The sequence below is a fragment of the Patagioenas fasciata genome, chromosome 9 (genome assembly GCF_037038585.1).
Source record: "Patagioenas fasciata isolate bPatFas1 chromosome 9, bPatFas1.hap1, whole genome shotgun sequence".
Lineage (NCBI taxonomy): Eukaryota > Metazoa > Chordata > Aves > Columbiformes > Columbidae > Patagioenas > Patagioenas fasciata.
In genome coordinates, this window is record NC_092528.1 from 13,477,289 (window position 1) to 13,503,316 (window position 26,028).

Consider the following 26,028-nt stretch of genomic DNA (forward strand, 5'->3'; position numbering starts at 1 on the left):
ATTTACTCTCTTTCCTACAGGGCGACAAGATTTTTAGTAATAGGAAGAAATATATATTTTAATGTCAAACTGTGCTTTAATCAGTCGATGTCGGATAGAGGCATATTATTGGACTGGTTTCCTGGCTGGTCAAAGGCGACATGCATGCATTGAAGTTAACTGATGCTGGCCAGTTAAGGTGTTGGCCTAGTATTAATTTGACGCTTTGGAAAATGCACTTTTGCAGACAAATACTGTATTGGAAGGAAAGGGAATGACAGAGAGAGAAAAAATGTGATTTCAAATTCTAAACCACCATCTTTCCTGGATTAATGGCTTCTATCTCTGAAGATAACTGGCCTTGCAAACTGACCTGGGCAAATATTGATGCTGCTATCTAGTAACAGTCCAAAAAATCCCTTGTCTTTCTGAAAGACATGCCATATTTATTGTGATGAATGTAAGGGATCTGTGCTTTTGGACCTGTGGAAAGCCTAAATGCCAACAACGATTTATTTTCTGTTTCCTCATATTAAAAGCTCTAACCTTGTTGACTCTGGCTGTGATGTTGTAGAATTTAGAGCTCTTACATTGATAGGGATTCTGCACATCGGAAGGGAAGTTATCTTCTGGTTTGATTTCTCAGTTGATTAGGGAGATTTGGAGAACACTTGTGTGGTAGAAAAAAAAGTGAGTGTGTCATGGAAAGGTTCCTACTTATTAGGTGAAATCTTTGCTCTGCTTAGTAAGTTTAGATGTTGACTTTGATACCGTTCCTGTCTAGAGGATTTTTAAAAGTTTGCCTCTCCCCTGGATCTCTGTGCCTTGCCTTTCTGTTTCTTGTGAGCTCTAGCTAAGAATCCCGCTTACAAAATGTTTGAAATCTGGACATTGTCACATCTGGAGCTGACCAAGGATGTTTTAGTTATGTTCTCATGTATCAAAAGGCATGGTCCATTTTTCCTCTACGTATTTGCAGGAATGGTTATCATTAGTTTTCCAAATCAAATCAGAGCAAGTGCACTTTTTGGTTTGCCTCAAAATCTATCTGAAGCTATCAAAATAACTTCCTAGAGGAAACAAGAGGGAGTTTTTTTGTTTGTTTCTCAAGATGAAACAAGGGAACAAATGGCCATCTTGCAATGCGGGGTTCTGCAAGGGAAGAACCACACAATGCCAGAAGGAAGAAAACACAGTGCTCCAAACAGGATGAGACAATTGTGCTTGATGAGCTGTGCATTTTAACATAAAAAAAAAAGAAAAAAAAAGAAAGGAAACTTTGAAGCTTATGTACAGAGAGAGCAACACCAGGTATAGCAAAGCAAGTGCTAGTCCTAGATTACTTATTATATATTTTTTTTTAAATAGTCAAATAAAGAGTACAAATTAATGTTTTATAACCATGGGGAAAGGAATTTCCAATGCAGTAAAACAATTTAAAGTAGAGTCAAAAACCATGTGAGATATTTGTATTTCAGCAAAGTTTTCCTGTGTGTTTCTTTTTTTCCCCATACTGTCTTTGCTTTCAGCTGAAGAGCTTGGGATTTTTTTTAGACAGCCATCAACGAGTTCCTGTTGCAGTTTATTATTGAGCACCACAGAACTATGGGAAAATACCTGGAAATACTGTGCTCCTTCCCTTTGTGTGGGTAAGTAATTGCCTCAACTATGTTTGGACTTCTTTCAAACTGCAGAATTATTTAAGATGATGATAGATGATTAGGTATTTTCAGAGAAAGGTTAATAATTATGTACATCTACGGGTAGCAATGAAATTCTTAATTTCCTGGCTGGGTTTGTTCCAGCGTAGGAGTGTGATTTTGCCATGTAAAGTTGGATATTGTGGTAAGCATGCAGTGTGTCATCAGCCCTCCACAAAGGGGATGTGTTCAATACTCAGTATAATTTCTAAGAACCCCATCCAAGGGAATGCTGTCAAAGCCTTTTGCAGGGCTATCCCATGAGTCAGAGGAAGGGAAATTAATGGTGCTTTTCCTCTGACTAAGCAAGTTCTTCATCTTGGGAAATCTTTGCAAGAATTTATAATAGCTTGAAATGGTCCCACTTTGAGTGATTTTGTGAGATGTTTTATATCTCAGAATAGGTTGAGCATTTCCTTTCCTCTGAAACAGTGTCAAAGCTTTAGTTGCAGATGAGATAATAATTAAGCTGATCTTTTCCACTCCAGGAATCAAAGCAGCTTGCCAAGCCCTTTTATAAAGTAGTATCCATAAAGCACTTAAAAGCTCATAAACACATCAAAGAGTTAAAAATAACTACTGTTGTTTCCTTCTTGTTTTCTTTTTCCCCATGCCTTGAATTGCATGTTCTGATCTTCTGAATCACTCCTCATAAGCCCTTCCCACAAATGTCCTTTGCACACTATTAAAAACTCAATCTACTGCTTCACCATCACATCCTCACACCTTGCTGTATATTAGCTCATTTTCATTTTCATTATCTTTAACTGTAATTTGCAGGCTTCCCAGTGGGATCAAAGACTACAGAAAAAGTGGTTTGACAAAAGCTTCCTTCCCTTTCTATGAACTCATTGCCACCATAACGAAACTGATTTATGAATTCATTTTTTTACTGTTGTGTTTGTTTGTTTTTTCAAGATGATCTATGTTGCTTAATTTACAGATGCAAATGGCAAGCTGTGTGGACCTATGCTTTGCTTATTATATGGGTGTGTGCCTCCGCAGCTGGGAAAATGAGCTGATGTATGGGTCCCAAGAAGCCCGTGTTCACTTATGCCATACCTCATTCTCAGCATAGGCCTGGACCAAGGGTTGACCTGTAAGTTAGAAACATGGTATCCTGAGAAAAACGCATGTTGTGGTGGGAGAAAGGGAGATGTAAACCATTTCAGCTGAATAGTTCTTTTATATTCTCTGTGTTTACTTAACTGTTGTGCAAAAGCCAGGCAAATCTACCATCTAATCCTCTCTTGAGAGAGATGCACAGAATAGAGATGGGTGTTCGGCTGTGAAAGAAAAGAACGGTGACTTGGATCAATCCAAAACCATTTACCTATTCCAAACATAAGAGATAACAAAAGTGATAAAGGAATGTAGATCCCACATCAACAGCACAATATTAGAAGGTCGATTAAGTTTGTAGACCTAAGGGAATGTGTACATTGCAATATTGAACATAGAGTTACATAAGTTTTAGGCTACCTAGAAAAACTGTCAGGTTTGACTGACCTGTGTAGGCTCTGTATAACACATTGATGAAGCAAAGGACCACAGACTGAGAGCCATCAGCAGTCTCCAGAGCCTTGCCTTGTGCTGGGGCATGGGCTGCATGGTGGGGCTATCTGGAAGCTTCTCCTCACCAATCTGGACTATGATCCATTTGCCCCATGGATAATGGGGCAGCCCCACAGTAGGCAACCAAGTGATGGCAGCCAAAGGGTGCTGCTTTGGAGTGAAGTAAGTTTGGATTTGAGTTTCAGTTCTTGGTTGCAAAATGTACTCTTTGTGGCTAAGCCCTCAAATTAATACAAGTCCACACAGTTGTTTTTTTCCCCAAGTTCTACTCCGTATTCGCACAAAACTTTGATTTTAATGATTGCATGCAAATTCTAGTGCAAAATAAAACTCATCAGCTTCGCAGGTCCTTTATGCAAATGTACATGTGCCATACCCTAGTTGGCTCTATTTATAACTGAATGCTGTTTCATTCTAGTTAAATGCTCAGATATAGCAGCCATGTACAATTACCTAATTTATTAATTAGCCAAAGAATTTTTACCTCTGGCATCTCAGACTCCAGCTTTGCTATTCAAAGAGAGATCAAGTGAAATTATTTAGATTCCTGAGGAGGCTGGAGTATAACTGTTCTGCAAATCTGATTTCGAGCATTTACTATACCCTCAAATGACAAATTGAGGCCAGTTGGCAGGTTTTTCTCCAAAGAGATGGCAAAACTGACAAAATTTTCCCACTCCATATTTCTGTTTCTTGTGACTATTCTTAGAACGAAGGGTTTTTTATGGGTACTAAGTCTACCAGTAAAATGTCAATCATTTGTGCCTTCTCTAAGAAAAATACTTCGATACACACAGACACACTAACATCTGTTTGGATCCCAATGATGTGTTGGTAAGTAGATGTGACCCACAGTGAGTGCACACTTGCAAGTCTATCCAAATTAAGGAGAGCAGACTAAAGAAAAGAGTATGCAAGAAGCATGGTGCGCTCTCTCCTCCCTACTTGACCAGGCTTGAGTGCCCTCTCAGTGTCAGCACAGGGAATGGGAGGACATCTCCTGAGTGCCCAGTTGTGTGCTGTGATGGAAAGATTAGAGGTCTCTTGCTGTGCTGTAGAGCATGAGTACATGCTAGGGCCACAGCTTGAACAGAGAGACTGGCTTTGCTCTTTCCTCTGTTCTAGGTGAAGTTACTCAGACACATTTCTTGTTCCGTGTGCCCCTCTAAAATCTGGTGCAAAATAACATCCCAGTATCATCAGAAAGGTAGAATGTGCTTCCAGTTCTGGGGATTGTCTCAAATAAACCACAACATTTGGTGTGTCTGACCTAAATGTTGTTAGGTCCTGAATTGGAGTCAACTTTCTTGTAGTTAACTACTTTTCAGTCTCTGACCTAAGTTTGACTGTTGAGAACTAAAGATTTTTCTGCAGATCTATCAAGTAAAATGGGCCATGAAACAATGCCAGACAGATACTTTAGTGTGGGCCTATGAGGTGTTTCAGCTGTTTTGGTAGGCTCAGGACTGAAGCCATGTTTTACAGCCCTGTTGATGACACAGATATCGTCTTCGGTTCCTGTTTATTCAATTTCTTATTGTCCTGGTTTTGTTAAAAAACAAGTTTCTCTTTTAGAGAATTTTCCCTGTCAGCTAAAGCCTTCTTACTAACTGCATTTTCCAGATACGTGTTTTGGTAGACATAGCAATGGTATGCAAGGTCGTTGATAATGATGCATCCCATGAGATGTGCAAGCAGGAGGTGAACTGAAACTGACGAACTAAGTATTCCATCCCATTCATGTGATACTTCATATAAAAGTGGGAGATCATGAGGATCTCGTCCCTTTTGCTTATGGTCGACATTAGGAGAGGACCTTGCAAGTCATCCCTGCGAACTGAGACCTAGTGACAGACTGAATCCAATTCCAGTTGGCTGTAGAGTCCAGTCCAGGACTTTGGGTGCTGGCCCTACATCTGCCAGAGTAGTTGCCGGGACTTTCAAGATTGGTTTTGTATAGTTTGTATTATTTTCTCTATTTTTATTAGTAGCATTAGCAAAACATCTTTAATTTTTCCAACTCTCTTCTCTCTGTCCTTCTTTCCCTCTCAATTGCCTGTCCTGAGTGGGAAGGGGGGAGAGGGAAGGGCTAACGGGGAAGGGGGGGAAGACAGAGGGCTAACGATACATCTGCCACGGTTTATTGTCACCCCACAATCAAACCTTGATTCTTATGTTGCTCTCCTGTTATTACTGTATTTGCTGATGGTATTCCTTATTACTGTAGATGGAAACACACATTAACAAATGCTGCATATCAATGTAATGAGGCGATTCAAAAAGAAAGTATCACCTTCACAAGCCGGGAAGATGATTTGAATTGAGAGGATGGACCCACATGAACCATCTTTTAAAACACAGGGAAGCATGTGCAATGTCTCAGGAGTGGAACCTGAAAGGTAAGCCCACCATTTAGTGACTACTGAGAGGCTACTAGACTCAGCAAGGGGGCATGGAATGGCAACTTAATGACAGTATCTGTGTCTCTTGAGAGTGTTTGTGCCTTTTTCTGTTGCAATGATACATGAACTTGGTTTCTTGAAAGCGTGGAGTATGAAAAATAATGACTTGTTCAGTTAGACGCATTCACGTAATGATTGTGTGTGCTTAATGACTTGCCTTCTCTTCCCACTCCAGACCTAGAGCAAAGAGCAAGTCACTGAGTGGTTTGGAGGGGGACAAGTGTGAGGCCACTTGCTGTGCAGACATGGGAGTCAGGCTGTCCTGTTGGCTGTCTGCAATTCTGGCAGCCAGCCCACCCCCAAACCTGGCGTGGTTTTACATCCAGCCTCTCTGTGTTTCCTGCTGCACCTTCTGCTGCTGCAGCGGCACACAGTATCTTGTGTCACAGGTGCAGAACAAAACATTTGCTGTGAGAGGAACATCAAGAAAGGGCAGCATTTTGAAACTCTGTGCTGTTAAAACCTGTTTGGCTGCTATGTAGAATGGTGCAAAGGGACCCTGCTCTTCAGGATGAAAAGCAGGCACAAGGGCAGCCTGGAGAGAAGAAATATGGTCTTTCACTGACGTTTTTGAGTGAGTCATTCCCCCTCGGTCTGACTCAGCACTGAGCGCTGCCGCACTCCCAAAAACGTCTCCCAGCTGACAACAGTCACTGCCCAAATCAGCACACACAGGGTCTGCAGGGCAGCCCAGTGGCTCAGCATGGTGACTTCAGCTGAGCTGTGGGTGCAGGGGCTGCAGGGCCTAGGTCTGGCATCCTTCTGCACCCCAGCATCCAGCAAAGTCTCACCAACACCTGGCTGAAGCAAGTGCCTAAGAACCCTGGTGTATCATGGCCAGCTTTTCTAAGAAACAGAGAAAACACATTCCTGAAACCTTCTAAGACAAAATCAAAGTCCAAGTCAAACCATTTCCCAGGTTTTCTAGAGTTGGCTTGAAAAGTTTAACAGCAAAATGCCTAAATGAGACAGGAAAATCTTTTTCGGATGCATAAGCACATTGCTGCTGGCTTCAAGTGGCAATATAAACCTCTCCCATGTGCTGGGAGAGGCTGTCTGCATCCCACCTGCATCCCACTGCCCAGGGTGGCTGCACCAGCTGCCCAGTGCCGCAAGGCAGGAGCTGCTCAGGTGCTTCAGCACTGCCTTTGCCATGGCTTTGCCACATGTAAATTAGATCAGCAACCTGCTCCCTGCTACTGTGAATGTTGTTTTGGATTTTTTTTTTTTTTTTTTTTTGCAAGAACCGAACTGAATTATGCTTGTCATTGTTTGCTTGGGGTTTTTTCCCTAGCATGAGTAGCAATGGTGCTGCATACAAAATCCTCACCTTGACAAAGATACAATGTTGATGTTTCCTTTAAAAGGGAAAAGTAATGCAACTAAAACAAGTCAGAGAATAAACAGTCCCTAAATCTGGACGCTGTGGCTCAGGGTGTGTTTTCAGTGCTTTCATCTTCAGTGGCAGGTTCAATAACTTCTGTTGTTACTTGGCTAAGCAGAACTGGGAGGCAGGAGGTCTAAGATTGACTTTCTAGATGTGCCACAGAGGATCTGGATAGGTCAGAGTACATGGATGAATCTCTTGATGCTATTGCTCCACTTCTAAAAACCAGAAGCAACTGCATGTAACTTCTGTGTTTTGTCTCTTTAGATGGCATTGAATGGGCCCTGGATTTGGCTCTGCAACAGCCCTTTATCAGGATTATGCGCAGCAAAAATCTGTCTGATTTCTAATTTGGCAAATGTATGAGTGGAGGTAGGTGATGTAGGTGTAGGTACAGTAGCAAGGAGACAGACTTGATACATAAAGAAGTTTTTCATGTCCCAAATCCCCTTCTCTTATGTGGCTGGGAATATTCTTTTGGACCAATAATTTTCCTCTCCATTATGTTATGTATAGCATGTGAATAGTGAATATGCTACATATAATATGTGTACAACATTCAGAACTGGTGTGCTATGATATAAATAATCGGGCTGTCTGAACAGACTCTACTCCTTTTGAAATGTTGCAATGTTTTCCAAAAAAGTTAAAATTTAAATACATTCATAAATGTTGTGCCTCTAGCATTCTTTATGTGATGAGGTGTCTTCCTGTAAAAGAGTTCTTTTTATTTTCACTGTCCTTTTATGGCTTAAATTATCTTGAGTTATTCAGTAAAAGCCACAAAATTGCTCTTTATGTAATTACTCAGAGAGAGTGTTCCATTATGTGACAGTCACACAACCACATAATATCCTTTTCATCTGAAACTTTCTGTTACTTTTGCCCTCTAAGTGTCTGAGAAGGGAAGGCAAGATTGAAATATCCCAGTGGACTCAGGCTGGCCTGGGTGCTGCTGATGACAAGAGAAGCAGCAGATATCCATGTGGTCCAAAGAGGTCTGTTTGGTAAGATAAATAATGCAGATATGCCCTGTTGCCCCGAAGGAGATTCTCTAATTTGACTTCCTTTCATAATTTTAGAGCATATGATTCCTTTTCTGTCCTGAGCCACCACTTTCTTGGTGATTTTTCCAGCAGTCTGGTACACAGAAAGTGTGACTAAGGTGCTCAGCTTCTGAGACAAACCTTTGGCTAAGGACTTGGTGTGTTTTCAGGAACACTTAAAGGTGTGAAGTTTGAGGGTATTGGTTTTTGGAGCCTGGTGCTTTATACGTCCATATTTATATATTAACAAATATCTATACATCCCACATTCAGTCTCTTTAGTCTGTCTATGCCTCAGTTTCCAATCTATAAAAGGAAGAAACCAGCATTTCTCCATCCCAGTGGGGTACTGTGAACATAAATATGTTAAAATCATGAAGCACTCCAATGCTATGGTAATGGAGGCTATATAACAAGGATGGGCAGATAGCCAAGAAACCTTTTTACATATTTCAATTTAGTTTTTGGAATCTAACGAGACTGAGCTGTGCCCTTGGTGGTATAGATCAGTAGTTTCACTGATCCTTTGAGAATCAGGCTAGTTGAAAATTTTGTAAACATTTCTATGATCAGAGTATCCTAGACTTACAGACACGTGAGAAGAAGGCTTTCCTGTGTGACTGTGTACATGGTGCTCCAGCAGTAGATTTTCAGAGCTGTTTATTTCATTCTAGACTCCAGGGAGATGCTGCAATGTATGCACTTACTGTGCTTGATCAATAGGACCTCGTAGATTTATTGAGTCTTGAAAAGCCTACAGGAAGGAAAAAAGGTTGAATTTGTAACTACTTCTGAAAAAAATATATATATTTTTTAAGGTATATCAAAGCCTTCTTTAAGAGAGATTACGTTTTTACATTTTATGTCTGCAGGCTGAACTCTTTTCAGCCTAAGATCCATTAAAGGGCTTATTGTGCAGAGCTGGCTGAATGAATGGTTTAATGATAAACAGTCAAACATAGTACAAATCCACCAAAAGCTGCAGGTGCAGGTCCCCCAGCAGGGCTCTTTGAAGTCAGCCTCAACTTTGAAGTGCTCTTTAGGTTTTACTTTCACCCTGCAGCAAGCCTCCTGGCTAGCAAGGAAGATTTTCTGTTTCAGAGGTGTCTGTAGCCTGGTTCAGGGCTGGCAAGCAGGATCTGCTCTCCCTCAGTGCTCCGGGAAGGCTGCAGAGGAGCTGTGCTATCGTGTCAGCTCTTTAGAGAACTGCAGAGAAGTTTGGAGTCACGTGGTTTTTGAAGTTTTACAAAGCTGTATTAAAGACAGGTGGAAAGAAAACTAAGAGATAAAAATAGGTTCTCCCCAATGCGCTTAATAGATCAACTTTGTTTTGGGAGGAGTTTTTGGTTTTTGTTTGAAGCTTCTAAAGCAAACTACTAGGTTTAACCACCTGATTAAGCACTGGTTAAAATACAGATACTCATGGCTACATCTACCACCCCTCTTCCTGCAAACCTGTGTTGTTTTACCATGGGAAAAGCTGACGGAGTTTGCCAAATGTGTTGAACGGCAACAGACTGATTTGAGCAAGTAATTCTTGCTGATAGGACAGACTTCTTTCCAGGCCCTTCCAGCGATGCCATCACCATGGCTCAGTGGCCCTGGCTGCTTTGCTGCTCTGCTTTGTGCAGGTGCAACAACAACTGTAGCTGCTTTGAATAAAATGGTACCTAAGAAAGTGAGCAATGGATGGGTATGCAGAGGGCAGCAAGAAGTCAGGCGGACATCAGTGTAAATTTTTCGTTTAGTACATGCAAATACATAGTATGATTGTCTAGTTATCAAAATCTCCAAGGAGTGAGATTTCCCATTCAGCATGAGGTTTGATGCATACAAGGGACACTGCAAGCACCATCCAGCATAATACGTGCTGCAGTTGTCACGGAGCCCCAACAGCACTGCCATGAATCGAGCTGTGTTTTCTATCGCTCCTTTCCCAAAGGGTCAGAATTGAGAGGTAGTTAAGGATAAGCAGTGGCACCCATGAATCCCATTTTCTTTCTACTTACTTTCTGCTACTTAGGTCTCCACTGGAATCATATTTAAATTGTTTGGTACTCAACCTGTAGAGAAAGTATGAGCCACACACATAAGCTGTAAGTTGCTGTGAATTTTCCCAGCCCACCTATTAGAAATCAGTGCTTGAACTCAGTTATTAAAAACTAACTTGGTGGCAGAAAATAACAGGTTAAGAGGGCCGAGGTCATCTTACTCTGTGATTAAGAAGAGTGTGAGATCTAAAGAGGCAGTGGGGGAACCTCTCCTGTCTTGCGTGGGGATGTTCAGCCATCTGCTTGCGAGAGCTTGTCCTTTTCAGAGCTCCGAGAGGTACCTGCAAGACAAATGGGAATGGAGGAAAACACACCTTGTTCCCATTCCCCATGAAGATACGACTCTTTCCAGCTGGTGTACCAAAGGAGAAAATACCATTGCTGATACCTCAGGTGCCTGTAAGCTGAAAACTCAGAGAAGCTGGTAGTGACAGAGACAGAAATACATAAGAAGATAAACTGAAATTCTAGAACTCATAGGGTGAAGATGGTTTTGTCCTGCCAGTTACAAGCAAACCAGGAATTATTCCTTTCTTGAGCCAAAAAATGTAGGGAACAAAGTAGTAACGCATTTTTTGTTTATCAGAATTTAAACGGTAGAAATTATTTCCAAATACACTCATAGAGACCAACACATTTTTTTAACGCTTCTTGGGGTGGGAGGGGAAAAACATAAAATATTTTCAGGAGGCTGTGATCAGAACAAAGCACTAAGGGTAGACATTATGTTGGATCACATTTCAGGGTTTTTTTTTTTTGTTCCATATATAGAAGAGGTCTTTGGTGCTTCCCTGCCTGCAGAAAACAAAGCTCTCAGCTGTGTCTGCCTTGTGCCTTCTGTGCCGGGCTCCCCATGAGAGCGAGCGCTGTCTCTGACACGTGGCCCTGCAGAGCTCCCTCCCCTGCAGGAACAGGGGTCTGCCAGGGTGACCTGGTACCTGAGCACCTGCCACTGACAGGTTCCTGGGGATTAGGCACTGCCCAGGTCTGTGCATCTTATGCTTGCTGTTTAGGTGGTGGCCTGTTTCTTAGGAATAAATATTCACTTGTGACTTTGTGTCAAGAATATTCTAAGTCTTGACATTTTCTCTCTTTGGTGGTGAAAAATATGTTACCATTAACCTTTAGCATGTTTGATTTTTTTCCACAGAGTTTTTGTGTAGCTCCGTGTGAGAATACTTGTATGTGTAATAAAAGCCATTAGATTCCTTTATGTAATTCAGTAAGCATTCATCTAAAAATTTAGATTCACCTTTTTACATTAGAAGAAAACAGACTTCATAAATTGCAGCCTTTGATATAATCAAGTTTCCAAATGTCTTTGAGATCAAACATACCCAAAAAATCATTTAGGTCAAGCCTGTGATTCTTCAATAGGGTATTGAATGAATGTGCTTTAATCCAAACCCTCTTGGGGCCAGGGTTTTGGTCAGAGACATAAACAAAAGCCTTCTCATGTTAGAGCAGGGAAAAAAAAAAAAGAAAAACGTCAGAAAACAGTAAAATGTGAAACCAAACTAGCAAACCAAAAAAAGAACAGAAAAGTGTTTTCCTGCCTAATTGTGATTTTTTCATGTAACAAAAATTTCTGCAGATTCTGCAACCCATAATGATAAAAGTATTTGCTCCCACTGAATAGGACAAGCTGGGTGAGTTGGTGGTTCCCTGTTCCCCACAAGCCCCAGGTCTGTGGCTTCAGGTCAGCTGGGGGCAAGTTGGTGATGTCCAGGTGCTGACTGGCTGGCACACGGGCGTGTTTGGAGCTGTGGGCCACCGGGGCTCTTCCTCAAGGTGATTATCCCACAGGCAGCAGAGCAGATAATGAAGAAGCTGGCAGGGAGGATTGGAAGTGAGAGCAGCGCAGGTTTACCAGTGACTCACGGCGTAATGCTGCTATCAGCACCGTGCTGCATGGTGTGTTTGTGCCAGGATGAGTCACAGGATGGAAAGATAAAGTTACAGTTTCTCAAGTTAGCTGTGGTGGTTAGTGCCCATCTCAATACTCGTATGTGCATGTCCTTGGGCTGGCTCTTCACAGAGGATGCAGCTGGGGAGGTTTTTTATCAGGACGCTTGGCCTCCAAGCTGGCTGGACATGGTCAGGCGCTGCAAGGGAGCAGGGCAGCACTGGCTTTGGCTTTGGCTTTAGCTTGGCTCTGGACCTGAGCAGAGACGTTTCCACTTCAGACCTGGTTTGCAGCACAGACAGAGCCAACCTACCTTTGCAGAGCAGCAGTTAGCTGTTTCCCTGAGAGAAGCACAAAATTCAGAGCAACACACATCCTGCTTTACCTGCGTGTCAAATGTGCCTATTGGGAACAGATCCACATCTGGGGGGAGGATGATACAGAAGCAATACAAAACTGTCCCTGATTCTTCACTGCTTCTTTTACAACCTGGGGCCACTTGGTTAGGAATTTGAAGTGCGAGCTTTTCTTGCCTGCATTTCTGTGTACCATCTCCCAGTGGTGGTACAAGGATGAGGAATTACCCTTCACTCATGCAGTGCATCACAAATGCTACAAATTTTCTCTTTACAGCCTCCCTCCCATCGGAGAGGAAAATACTGATTTTTCTTAACAGTAAAAGTAATAGCAGTTAAGTGGAGATATAGCAGAAATCAGTGGTAGGAATAGAACTAAAGCATCTGAGCATCACTCTGACAGAAGCACTACCCTGAGACTTAGATACATCAGAGACTATTGCCCACTGGCCAGTAAGCATCACGAACGATGGCACAGGATGGGGCTGTGGTCGGGACATTCTTCCCCCATGCAGCTCACAGAGCTGTTTTCAGCGTCCTGAGCCATTCTGCTTGTTTCTCTCTCACTTAGGCAGAGTGGCTCCTGAGCCTGCATTGAAATGCTCCAGATCACGTCCCCTCCCCACTTTCCTCCTGCCTCCTCTTGTCACTCCTTGTGCCTGTGGTCACAAACAGCAGACATCACCCTTGATCATCCTTGGTAGCCAGGGCTGTACAGCTGCAAGAAATTCCGCTGGGTGAGCTGTGTCATAAACTGCACCATATGCACTTAATCGAATGGCGATTTCAAAGTGGTCCCAAACAGTTTACCAGTGCAGCTGTTTTCCTCCTACCCTGCACCCCGATTCTGCTGGAAATGCTCACCTATTAGCTACACCCTGCTGGAAAAGGTAAGGTGGGGAGGCAGGGCATGAAGTGATGAGCCACTGCAGAGGGGCCAGAGCTGCCTCTTTAAAGCTTCTGGCTGGAGCCGCAGCTGCGCTGCCTCCCTGTTGCTAAGGAAGGTTTCTATGGCAAAGGCCCACCAAGAAAGTGAAAATTAGAGAGAGTTAATGTTCCAAACAGATGAGCTTGATGTTGTCAGCAGCTGGCATCTTTAGGGGAAGTAAGCTGCTGGAGAGGAAAACTGGCCATCTCAAATGCTGTGCAGAGTGAGAGGTGCAGTTGGAGTATTTGCTGGTTTGTCTCATTTTAATGTTGATAGTTTGTGGTAAATGTAACTTATTAAACTAGATGTTGATTGAGAGATATTCTCATTACAGGTTTGTTCTTGTAGGATGATGAGCTGCAAACTTCAATTTGCAGGTAGGAATTCAGCCCCTCTCCAAAAACTCTCATCCTGTAGGCATCTCCCCATCAACCAGAGTAGACATTGAGGAGGCAAACTGGCCAAACTGAATGCCCTGGGCAAAAATACACTGCTCAAACTGGGATGCTAACGACATGTGAGAGATATCCTTGCACCCCTGAGACCTCACAATACTTGAGTTGTGTGAAGCACAGCCCTTGGCAGCTTGCAGTGGTCCTGAGCTGTTGCTGGTCTGTTTTCTGTGTAAGGTGCAGAAACCCAGAGCTACTTATGTCTCATCTCCCGTGCTCTGAGGTACTGGTGGTACCATCAGTGATGCCTTTGAGCATGCCGGTCTCATGCACTCTCTAGGAGGTGGATAACCAGATCTTTGCTCTCCCACACCTTCCCAGGGTCGAACACCCAGTAGCTCTTCTCAGGAAAGCATTTAACCTTGTTCCAGATCGAGGTAATCTGGAGTGATAAAGGGAATTAACTAACTAACACTTAAAGAATGAGAGAGCTAACACTTAGAGAGCTAACCCTTAACCCACCTCGCAATTGCCTAGCCTTGCTTAGCTTTGTGTAATTTCTTGTATGAGAAACAGGAGCTCGCTGGTGACCTCACAGGCCTTGCAAAGATAAAAAACCTTGGGTGCCTCCTTGGATGAACTACGTAACAGAAACTTGGGTGCACAGGACAGGAGATACGCCAGTTCTACCCAACTCAGCAATCTGAGTCCCAACCAACTCATCATACCAGGCCAAAGGTGACCATGTACAGAGAAGGAGACCCGGGTTCACGATCACTGCATAGGCACAACCAGGAGGAGTCAGAGGCGCAAACTATGGAAATGATCTCCTGGAACTAATTGTAATAAGAACCACCTTCTTGGGGACAGGTTATGAATATGTATAGACATTCCTAAAACTTTCATGAACATGTAACACTTTACTGCATTTAAACAAGCTCACAGCTACTGGAAATTCGCACATGTCTTGGGTGAAATTATTTCCCTGTGTGTCCAGCACTGTAAATATATAGCTTCTTTACAATCTCAAGGGTTGTAAGGTCATTTCTGCTCCTCAAGAGCTCCTGTGTGTGGGACCATGTGCTGTTGCTAGGTCTCTGGGAACAGCTAACAGAGAATGAAAGGACATTTGGGCTTCTAGATGTTGGGGAAGATGGTCATCTGGGGTTGAGTCCTGCTCTAGAGGAGTGGTGCTGTTCATCTGAAGATGGACCTGTCTATTTGCTGTAAGGACCTGGTGGTTGGTTGGCTGGCGAATGGGGTTATATAAAGCAGCTGTCTGGCCCAGCATGGGACTGGTCTCAGTGCATGAGGGATCCCCCAGTGTGACAGCCGGCATTTTGTAGGACCTTGGGCCCCAATGAGCGTGTGTGCCTGGCCAGCGTTGGTGCTCAGCATCAACCTCTCTTAGTCCTTTCATGATTTCATGGAATGTTCTGTCATATATGGCAAATGGGCAGATCTGGGCACACCTTTAGAGACAGGCTGTCAGACAGCCCTTGCAGACGGGGCTAAGCCCCTGTAGATGGGACTGTCACCTATAGCTCATTTGCTGGAGTGGGGCTTCTGAGATCAAGGAAGGCTTCTCGACAGAGGGTATACGAAATCTTGTACTACTGCTACTGGTTTCACTTCTTCCTTTATTTCTCAGCACTGTCAGTCTCCCACCTTTAACAATTTGCCAGGAAAAAAAAAAATGCATTAGCAAATGGTATCAGCCACTTTCTGTGACTGCGCTGCTTGTCTGCAGTCTGCCTGCTCTTCCAGAAAGCTCGAGCTAAGCTCCTAGAAGTTCTCCTCCTTATGTGGTGCTGTGCTGGTTATTTTATTTCCTTCTACAAGCCTATGGATGGTGCTGCTAATTCACTTACAGCATTAACGTGGCTGGAGGCTGTTCCTCTCCCCCTTATGGAGGCAAAGTCAAGAGACGAAACTCTTGAGGGTAAGTAAGTGACCTGGCAGTTCTGTTCAGTGTTTCTATCTTGCTCTGTGGTGCGCAATTGGTGGTTGGCCTTTATGCAGCTGTTTAGAAGAAACGTGGTTAGAGAAAAAACTTGCATTAAGGCCAGGTGCTATTTTTGGTCTGTGTGATGAGAGAAATACAGGCATTGCCTCTGTGCCTGCACTCCAGCTTTCCTGGCCAGAGGATGGAGGGAGGCAGGGGCAAGCAGAGCCTCATTTTTTTCCATCAGCCACCGGTGCCTGCAAGTCCCGCTTGTGCTCTGTGAGAAGAAATACCCCTGCAGCCAAGCCCTTGGTCCTGCCCCACCATGCTAGTGTCCCTGCCCCACCATGCTAGTGTCCCTGCCCCATGGTGCCAGATTGCACGTTTGGGTTTAGAGGCCTGAATCCCTCCAGTGTTCCACCCCAGCAGTCCCACCACCAGCCTGTGGACCCTACTCAGCCCTCGTACACTCTGCAGTAACGCTGCTTTGCTGGAGAAGCCTCTCCATCTGACCAGCCCACGGCTCACTCGCTTCTGCACTGTTTGCACAGAGCCTGGGTGAGCGGCTGGAAGGAACCAGGGTCTGCCTGGCACTGGGGGCCCTTCCATGGGGTGGGAGAGGTGCTCAACCAGCGTCAGTTTGTACAAAAGCATGAACTGTGTTCCTGCTCTGGCTAAAATTTAGGGATATGTTTGCCACAATGGACTTCAGTAACGTGAGAGTTATTTGCACTTCAATGTAAAAGCTGAACTAACTGGCTTTGGGTAAATTTTCACATAACCTGGGACTGCTTGGGGGCTTTCTTTCACACACCTCTTGCACTGCTGCAAAAATAAGCCCACAGATGTGAGCAGGATTTTAGGGACACAAACCAAGGGCTTCTTGGCTACGGGGACAGAAAGGAGATGTCATGCTGATCTCACATTATCTGAAAGTAAGTTACTTTGCTACAAGATAAGCAAATCTTTGCCTAGAGGAAACAATTTTCTCAAAGTTAGAAAGGACTTCCTTAAAATGTGCATCCTACTCGTTTCTCATGCTCTCAGATGCTCAGCTGTAGACTTGGGAGTGGCTTAACTCACCTCAGAAGTGGAAAGATGGTTGGTGGGAAGCACTTTGCAGTGCGTTGGTTTTAAGAGGTACAATAAACTATTATAATGGGTGCACTGATCCTGCAAACTGTTCATGGGATGAGGACAGACACTGCATTCAGGATCTGCGGTTTCATTGTTTTGACAGCATCTTTGCTCAGGTATGCTTACCACAACTAACAGTTATGATTTTTTAATAGGAATTATTCATAATTTAAAATTGTAGCTTAAGGACATTGTAGACTGCTGCCTGAGTTGTGATATACGGTCTGCAGAGGTTTACTCTGTGTTAGATAATACTGTGGAAGTGACTTAAATCTCCTCCCTCAGTTAAACAATACTCTAAATGTCATCACTGTGTACACTATTAGCAGAGCACTCAGTAGCAATGATCTGTGCTCTGACAATCCACCAGCCTCTACAAGCAGCCAGCAGATTTACACTTTGGTGAAAACTGGCTCATTACCTTCAGCAGCAAATTTCTCTCATAAATAGCCTTGTGTGCTCAAGCTGCAAATGGAGATTGCATATACTATAATGAAATCTATATCCTAAATACTCTTGAGTGTTTTAACACCCCTGGTTTGTTCTCCTTCCCACAGACAGGCACTGGTGGCACTGGTGAGTGGCACAGGCAGGCGAGCTGCAAAGCGGAATGGGATCATGACTGCCGTCGTTCTCATCTCAATGCACTGGAGGTATAACAGGAACGTAATGGGAAAGGGGCAGTGTGGTGCTATGGCAAAGCAAGGCTGTGGTCTGTTTGGTGAAATGGGGATCTCCAAACACCTCACAGCCACACCTGGGGAGACTTGTGGTCAACTTTTATGGCTAGTCTGCATCTTCAAGAGGATTTCTCCTAATCCTGACAATCAGGAGACTGACTTAAACTGGGGAACATGATGTTACATCATTCCCACACAAACAAAATCATTAGCTGTTAAAACTCTGCTATTCTTGTTATGCAGATAATTGTTCAAATTTCCTTCTGTCCTTGCTGTGGATGTCTGTCTGCAGCACTGTGTTCCTTGGTCTAATTACTTGTTCCTTGAAAAATGCTTCTTTACGTCAACTCCGTGTTTGCTGCTCTTAATGCCATTGATTGCTTATATGCTGTGAGACGGGAAGGACAGAAGCTCCTAATCTGCTTCTGTGCGCTTCCTAACCTGCTGTGATATGGGTTTGTTCTTTCTTTGCTGGTTTTTTGTTTGTCTTTTTTTTCTTTTCATTTTGACCTGGAGAGAAAAGCAGACAGCAGAAAATTCAAGGTGGGAAGATCACAGTTGTTTCTAGAAAGAGCTAAAACCTGTCTGGCATCAACCACATGGTGGTAGTTTCCAGTGCAACCGAGGTAAACACAATTCGATTGGGAGGATTTTTTCCTGTGAGATCCGTAGATCCTGGTTAGGCCTGTCGTGGTCCCCAAGCACTGAAACACCCTCTGTTCCCTTCTCCTGTTGCTGAGCTTGGGGACTGGCTGCTGTTCGTCCTCCCTGGGGACAAGAAGGTGGCAGAAAGCGCTATGGCAGTGAGACTGGCCAGACACAGCAGGAGCAACCCATGAGAAAGACTGGAGAGGCAGCGATGTGCAAGGCAGTTTGAGTGTGATAAGCTCTTTTTCCTGCCCTCTTTGCTCTTGTTTCAAAGCACTGCTTGTCCTCCCTCCACCCAGTCCTCAACCATACTGGTGTCAGGGAAAACACTGGGTTCCTGTCAGGGTACTCAGTGCTCCTGCTGATGGGCTTGTGTGTGTGGAAGAGAAGACACAGGTCACAATGGTCATGCATGGCTGAGTGCCACAGGCAGTCCCAAAAGCTCTCAGGGAGCCCTGGGGTGGGAAACGCATCGCCTGAGCAATTTGGAGAAGCTAAGGCACTCCTGGAAACCGGCTTTGAAAGTCTTAGAGGAGGGAAGCTAGAAATACCTCCTTTATGAATGCCATGGAATCAACAGAGGCAGTTGCACAGCTTTGGTGCATTTAAAAATGGTCTGCTTTGCTCTTCTCATGAGAGCATCACCCCGAGCCTGCCTGCCTGAAACAGAGCAGCACCCTGTGCATCTGTGCAACTCAGCGCTCTGTGGTGCATGTTTGAGATTTCTTGCTTGCCACAGAAGTCCTTTTTTTCTGTGTGTGGATGTATAGCACCAGAAACTTGCAGAAGCTATCATCCATTTACTGGCAGATAGCTGCTGATAGTGTCAGAATAGATGGAGCAACATCATACACTTCTAGAGAAGGGCTGGTCCTTGGCTCTGTTGTCTGTAACACAGTTCTTTGCATTCAACAAGGAAGGTACAAACCAGTTTTAGTTTGACTAATCTTACTAATCTTCTTTTAATTAATCCATTTCAATAGAATTTCATTTCCACTTGCACAATCAGCCTGAGAAAGGCAGATAGTCCTGCAGAAAGAGATCACCCCAGCAGAAAAATCACTCTGAAAATCAAGCCTGAGAGACATGAGACAAGCAAGCAAACCAGATGAATGATGATAACAAAATTAGAAATTGAAGAGCATTTTACACTGCCGGCTCTCCTGAGTCCCCGTGGTCGTTCTGTGTGTGCCTGTGTGAATGACAAATGGCACAGAGGCAGCTGCTGCTGCTAACAGGAGCCAGTATCTCATCAGGACTGGTACGGCACCAGCCTGCCTCTTGGCACGCTCTGGAAACATCATGAGATGGAAATGACTGCCTGGAGTCTCTGGAAGTGACCACATGTGCTGGCAGGTATTGACAGTGGTGGTAGACTCCGACCGAGGTCAGTGCAATCAGATTTTCACCATAAATTCTCTGTAGGTATTTATTAGTAGAGCACAGTTGGTAAGTGATAACGGATGCTACTACAGCTCTGCAAAGGATGAAACTAGAATGTAATAAAGTAAAAATATGTTCCAAATAACAGCGAATATGCTGAACCCCATGCAGAAAAGGACTTGTGAGTTGTTTAATGGACTTATGAAGCTGCCTGAGATATCGCAGAAACATTTGGTAACTAATTGGCCAGAGTATTTGCAAGCACTTTCAATATTTCCACTCCTGAAAAACTGAAAAAGCCAAACTTGATGCAACTAAAATTCCATTTTTGTATTTATTATATGACTTCAACCAAGAGCTTATCAGCCTGGTTCTGCCTGTGTGTATGTTCTATAGCATCATTTCTTGCTCGGTCTGTTGTCTCAGCCGCTTCCCGAGGTCAGTGCGGACCGCAGCACTGCCTGTTCAAACTCACCAGCAATGGACCTGTTTCCCTCCTGGACTGATGTGGATCCTTTGCAGTAGCAGACAGACTCCCAGGTTCCATTTTCTAATTGTGAGAAGGGGTGGGTGGCTGGTGCAGGCGGGATGTATGGGAAGCCTGTGCAGAAAGGGGCGAGCAGCACTTCTGGGTGCTGTGTCATGGGCAAGAGGAGTTTGTGTTCCCGGGAGCACGGCGGAGCATGGCTGGGAAATCTCACGTGGTGGTGCAGGAGCTGAGCCTGTGGGTTTGGTTTCAGTTCAGGTGTTGCAAAGAAAGCAGCAGAGAAAAAAACCTTCAGATTTTTTCTGGAAAACCTCTGTCTGTATCTCTTTAGAGATAATACAGCCTGTTTCCTCTTCACTGGCTCGTGTTTGCTAAATTACAGTCTTGGCTTTCTGAAGGCAGGCAAGGAACATAGGGACCAGCAACTGGACCAGTCTGATAGAGCAGGAACAGATGGATAAGCTTCCCAGATCAGGGTCCTTCTGATAATGTTGGTACATTTGGCATTTGCCCCACCAAACTGCTGTGTTGCGGGGCAGGGGATGCATACCCCTTTGGTGTAGACAAAGCTGTAGCTGCTGGCGTAAGCAAGGACTATGCATCCTGCCCTCTGGCCCTGACAGTGCGCAGGAGAGGCTGCATCAGAATATCCCTTGGGAATTGCTTCATCTGCCAGATACATGTACACACACACAGATCTCCTGCAAGTGCAGCAGCATCAGGTTAGACTCCAGAGTGTAGCATTCTTTGCAAATGCAGTAATCTGGCTCTGTGATTCATTTATCTCATGACTCGGTGCTAGCATAAGAGCTACAGCGGTTTCAGGTCTAAGGAATAACCACTCTATACATAAAAGAATAATTTGCATTAAAGTAGCTAACTGGTATCTCAGCACTTTAATATGTCCACTTACAATTGCATTTGGTGTTAGAGGAGATTATGTGGGGTCACTAATGCTGCTGTCTGCCTTCCTCTTCTCTTTGTGCTTTCTGCAATGGGCAGAAAAACATCCTGCAAACAGAGGGATGGCCTCTGCAAATTACTGGCTAAATTTAACCATATTCTTGAAATGAACTTTAGAAGTTGGGTGAACTACCCTCCCAGCATTACAAAATTGAAAATTATATGAAATGTCAAATCACAGGTGGAGGAAACAAACTGAGGAACAGAACTATGGCTGCTACATAATGTAACACATTGATGACCTCCTTCAGAATTTTCTGGAATCCCAGTATTTTCCTGGAGGTGAGTATGCTTTACTTTTGATATAGAATATTTTGCACTGGGCTGTAGTGCTGTACCAACCTGTTTGTATGACATTTAATTATTCAGTAATTCTTTTGCAACAAGGAACACAGAATTCTGTTCTAGATGCTGCTGGCCATAGAAAGACCTGGAAAAAAGATCCTGTTTTCTGCTTCCTAGATTGAAAGAGGTAGATGATACATACTTTTTTTTTTTAAACAAGACATTATTTTTCCTGAAAAATCAAAGTCTCCTTTCAGTAAAACAGTCTGCAGATTTCTGAAAAGGAAAAAAACCTCAGAGCTTAAACAGAAAGGGAATTTTCAGATGAGAAGATAGTTCATCTGATCTTGAGATGGTTCTTATCTTCAGCTTGTACTTCATTTTTATAGAAGAGCTTTAAAAACAACTTCCAAATCTGTATAAAAAATTATGTTGTGTGAAATGAAGGGTTTGAGGTTTTTTTTTCAACTGGAGAGACTTTATGTTTTGATTCATATAGGCATTGGGGAAATGTAACATGGGTCAGCTATAAGTAAGTCTGTCCTTACGTTCCCCCAGCCACTACCTTCTGTTTTCTCCAAACTAGGATAATGACAACGCTCATCAGGCTGGGGAGGAAAGATTTTCAGAGCCAGCCTGAAGGCGATGAGCCAGGGCAGAGTTGGGGGAGCTTTGCCCCATGGCTGAGACAGACTCTTGTCCCTGGGAACACTCCCGCCTGCCCTGCACCCAGGGGTGAGGTTCCTGAACCTTGTCCCAAGGTAGCACAGCTCCCAGGGGCTTCAGTGGGAACAGAGATGGGGAGGTGTACCCTGCCTGTTTGCACAAGGTGTATGAACAGCTAAAGAAGTGCAATAATGGGGTTCAAGGAGGCAGATGAGCATGTTCTTGGTGTGAAACAGGGCTGAATCTGGTCTTTTCACAGACATTTCAGACGTTTTCACCTTTGGTTTTGTTGCTTGGGTCAGGGAAGGTGGTTCTGTCACAGCCATGTCCCCAGGCCATGCCTGGGACATAGAGGGATGAGAGCTGTCCTGGGCAGGGATGATGCTCACCAGGGATGCTGGTGCACAGGTGTTTGTCACATGTCGAAACATGAACAGACCTGGGGGATAATGTGGTTCTGTGTAAATATTTGCCAGGATGGCTCGGTGTACTCTGTGCTCAATGAAGTCAGCAGAGCTGCGTTCAATTACCTCGATAATGTGCCTATTTGTAAGGAAAAGACAGTGCAGAGCCCAGTGGTTTCAGCATATGCATAGATTTGCCAAGGCATAGTGACTTTGAAAGATGAGCTGTTTTAACGTAGGTGCCGAGTTTTAGGCAGACAAATTATTTTGCATTTCCTAAGGTCATCATATTTTTAGGAGAATAACATCCCTGGCTGTAGTTTCTTTTGCCAGAAACCTGCATAAGTAGTGGAAGCACTGATTAGCCAGGGATGGTGCCTTCCTGGTGAGAAAGCCAAGCTGAACACCCATCTCCTGCTGTCCAAGTCAGATCTGGTGGCAGAACAGGTCCCCCAGTGCCTCATTCCTCTATCCCATTAGTTAAGCAGGGACTTGCTTGCTCACTTGACATCTTTTTTTCTTTTCCCTCTCTGTAGCAGCAGTTTAACTGAAGCACCTGTTATTTTGTATATCTCAATAGCCTTTTTTATAAGGTGTGTATATAAATATATATATACACACACACTACGATTCCTCTGCTCACTTAGCAAGAACTGATAGAACAATGCATTCGCTATTCCTTGGCTTTTGAAAGATGTAAAGGAAAAGAGCAAGCTATAAATTGAACTTTGTACTCATAGGGTATATAGGAGGACAAATAATCATATTTTGTCAGGCAAATAGTAGTTTAAATTATTTTTTGCATCTTGACATATAGGAAGCCGCAGCTGCTGAAATGTAAGACTCAATAGGTAAAATATGTAACTAGCCTAGAAATATAGTACATTTATTTTCAGGTGCCACAAAATACATGTTCATCAGGGAGACTATTAAAAAATTCATTTCCTAAGAACATCAGCATTAGACTATTGAGGAGATTGACTACTGGATAATGAATTACACAGGTAGAAAAGTGTGCAGCATAAAAGGTGAGATACAAGGCAAAGTCATTTCCTTAGGAAAAAGGCAGATGTCCCAATGGTCTTAGTGTAAGATAACTAAATTCTGCTCCCTCTTTGCAGTGTGGTATGTATTTTTTAAAATGTCACGTCCTTTACATATTTATAAAGTAGGCTGCTGCTGCTTTTGGCTGCTTCTTTGGAAAGGTGTTGTATTGTAGCACAGGAGTTAATTTAAAAAAAAAAATAATCCACAATTCAAAGAGTAAATCTCACTTTTTTTTTTTCCATTCCAGATATTTTAGCTGTAGGAGCTGGTCAGCAAGAACTTTATCAGCAATTTAATAGACTCAGAATTTATGATGATGATGATTAAGCCAGGCTTACTGAGTCATGCACTGAGCTGAGCCAGGAGGACAGTAAATTGAAGAAAAGGAAATTACACAACCTGACTAACAAATGAGTTAGTTAAGAAGGTAACCGCCGAGGTGTTTGCTCAGAGATAGAAGGCTCCCCAGCACCGAAGGCTGCCCGGGAGACCTGGGCTCCTTGGCACTGTTGCTGCAGTCACCAGCCCAGTGTCCCCCAGACAACTGCACCAGCCTGTGGCATGGCCAGGCTGCAATTACCCCTTATCTGCTCTGCGACAGGTGGTGGCAGCCAGGTGATAGGGGCCAGGCCTACTCAGCCTCATCCATCACCTGGCTTTGGAGAGCACTTTGGTGAGCATCCAGTATTAAATTAAAAAGTTAAATCTTACCTTTAGCAAGGTTAATGAAATAAAGCTAATCTGATTTTCTGGCAGTCTGCTTGACGATTGGATGGATGGAAAAAGGTGTTTGAGCATAGCATTGATTATATTGATTGCAATAAAGAATTTTCTTGGAAGGTTATAATCAAAATATTGTTCCTCACGGGCTTGATCTGTCTGACGCAATATATCTTAGCATATTTTTAATGTCCAGACTACTCAACCTCTCCTCTGTTCTCATCTCTATGCTTGAACAGAGGTTTGTATTTTCAGAGTTGATATTTCAGCCTGTTTGGAAGGCAGGTGGGGAAGGCTAAGAGTGATCTATAAATAGCATCTTAGTTTGGAGCCAAGAGATTTGAAGCCTGATGTAGCCATCTACACGTGAAGCAGCCATCAGCTCCACAGAAGGCATATTATGTTAACCTTAAAGGAACTTCATGGCCAAAACAGAGTTGAAGGAAATCAGACTTGCTCTGTGACTCCCCATACAAAGTATTTTTTTAAACTACATATTAAACTATACATTTTAGCTATACATTTGTTGGTGTGTCTCAAAATATTTACATTTGTATCCCTGATTTTCCCCACACTAGGGAGGGGCAGTTAATTTACTGGGATGGAAACAAATAGCGCTGCACAGTATAGAATTATGTGAAGTCGTTAGATTTACCTGCGTTGTGTCAGATATCAATAAGACTGATGTAAAAGGCATTGCCAAATCAGGAAGCAGCCAATAGCTTTGAACTCTTGTGTAGGATCAGCAAAGCGCAATGTGCTGACTCTAAAAGGAGCAGAGGAGAAACAGCACAAAACTAGAACAGAACCTGTATTTTTGTGACAAGTAAGAAAGACATTATAAAGTTCAAGATTTTGATAAATTTACTTTTTTTTTTCCTTCTTATTGTTCATAGTTGCAGTATTTTCAACAGTGAACTCTTCCCAGCAGTTAAAAATCCTATGGATGAAATAACTCCGTCACTGACAAGGGGAGACTCAGGAGTGAAGGAGATGGAACCTTGTGGTGTTGAAGCGGTCGCTGTGCCCCAGCCATCCCGAAAGGTTTGTGTGACTCTGGTGGCACCAGCTTCAGACCATGCACTCTAGCGAGGAGAGGGCTGGGGGGCTGGCAGTTTTTAAATAGAAATTAGAAAGCCAAATACATGTAAAGAAAGGTTAACCTGACTATTGCTTCTAGGAAAGAAAAGTTCTGGGTGAGATTAAAGGGCTTGTGAGTTTGTGCAGCAACATTTCTGTTGTCTAAACAATTGGTGGGGTAGGATGGTAATTGTAAACTTCCTTACATACAGAATAAAATTTTCAGATTTTTTTTTTCTTAGTCCCCTTCAATGTGCTAGTCCCTAGTGCAAAGTTTCTAGGTTTTTGCACTTGTGTTTTCAAGAAGAAAAACGATTGTATATTGGATCTGAGTAAATTTAACCTTACAGAAAACATTTTTCCTGTGAGATTACTTTTGCATCCCAAAACTTACTTGCAGGGATTTAACATATCTGCCCTTGTCATGCCACATGAATGACAAGTAATTAACGTGTTGGATTTATCCCCTTTAATTGTTTGTCTTTATTTTTATCTTTTCTGTGTCTGCACATGGTGTTCCTGGCCTGGCTCTTACATACTTAATATGGGAGTACAGGTACTCTGGTAGTGTCCAAGTGGTTTGTTGCTCTGCTATGATGTTTCTTAACAGATAGCAAAACACACAGCCATGGTAGAAAATGTGTTCCTTGCAGAAATTATATGCTGCACTTCATCCAGACAGTCTGACAACTTCTCTTAGGCCAAAGAGGAGAGAGAAGAGTGGGGATGGGAAGTTTCTTTTTGCATTTAGGGACAATAGATTTACAATGTGAATCTAAAATTTGAACTGGAAAAAAAGAT

The 26,028-nt window shown here is 43.3% G+C and overlaps 1 long non-coding RNA gene across 6 annotated transcripts in view; it reads left to right on the forward strand.

Annotated features, from left to right (window-relative positions):
- LOC139828629 (uncharacterized) overlaps positions 1–26,028 on the forward strand; it is a 41,285-nt gene that overhangs the window by 11,055 nt on the left and 4,202 nt on the right. For 3 of the 6 annotated variants that reach the window (XR_011740483.1, XR_011740478.1, XR_011740481.1), the window contains exons 2-8: positions 1,509–1,628; positions 2,623–2,778; positions 5,482–5,653; positions 13,725–15,724; positions 16,775–16,980; positions 17,422–21,307; positions 25,044–25,191. This is a non-coding gene — a long non-coding RNA (uncharacterized lncRNA). Of the gene's footprint in view, positions 1–1,508; positions 1,629–2,622; positions 2,779–5,481; positions 5,654–13,724; positions 15,725–16,774; positions 16,981–17,421; positions 21,308–23,674; positions 23,855–25,043; positions 25,192–26,028 lie in introns of all 6 variants that reach the window. The other 3 variants (XR_011740479.1, XR_011740482.1, XR_011740480.1) reach the window with 3 other exon arrangements.